Source organism: Penaeus monodon, chromosome 20 (genome assembly GCF_015228065.2).
Source record: "Penaeus monodon isolate SGIC_2016 chromosome 20, NSTDA_Pmon_1, whole genome shotgun sequence".
Lineage (NCBI taxonomy): Eukaryota > Metazoa > Arthropoda > Malacostraca > Decapoda > Penaeidae > Penaeus > Penaeus monodon.
This window is the reverse complement of record NC_051405.1, coordinates 1,552,265-1,552,662: the sequence shown is the minus strand read 5'-3', so window position 1 is coordinate 1,552,662 and position 398 is coordinate 1,552,265. Positions and strand designations below refer to the sequence as shown.

Sequence of the window (398 nt, the reverse complement as noted above, 5' to 3'; positions counted from 1 at the left end):
CACCTTTACCCGTGAACTCACCAGCATTACGAGGGTAAGCGATGTCTCGTGCGAGCTGCTCTCCGGGCTGTCCATTGAAATCCTCTCCAGAAGCACCAGCTTTGTTCTCCTGAGTAAAGCTCCGTGACGGCAGCACAGGAAACCAGGCAGGAAACGCTCAGGCTGAAAGACAATACAATTCACAAAATGCTTTTAGAATCAAGTCGCACTGGCCATGGAAATCATCACACAACAAACAAACATTATCATATAACTAAATAGTAACTACTTGGCAGGAGTACAACAACAAAGAAGATTAATCTGATTGAATGATGCTGATTTTAGTCTTCATAAAGGCTTGACAGACGTGAAAATTTCACCGCCGGCGGATGATAACAAACTTTAGTTTTCCACGAAAT

At 43.5% G+C, this 398-nt stretch overlaps 1 protein-coding gene and 1 long non-coding RNA gene across 3 annotated transcripts in view; both read right to left on the bottom strand.

The window, feature by feature from the left end:
• Window positions 1-197, bottom strand: part of LOC119585571 — a 10,823-nt gene extending 10,626 nt beyond the window's left edge. The window contains exon 1 of the long non-coding RNA XR_005229899.1: window positions 22-197. This is a non-coding gene — a long non-coding RNA (uncharacterized LOC119585571). The remainder of the gene's footprint in view (window positions 1-21) is intronic.
• LOC119585570 (treponemal membrane protein B-like) overlaps window positions 1-398 on the bottom strand; it is an 82,946-nt gene that overhangs the window by 34,061 nt on the left and 48,487 nt on the right. The gene's annotated exons all lie outside the window — the stretch shown is intronic.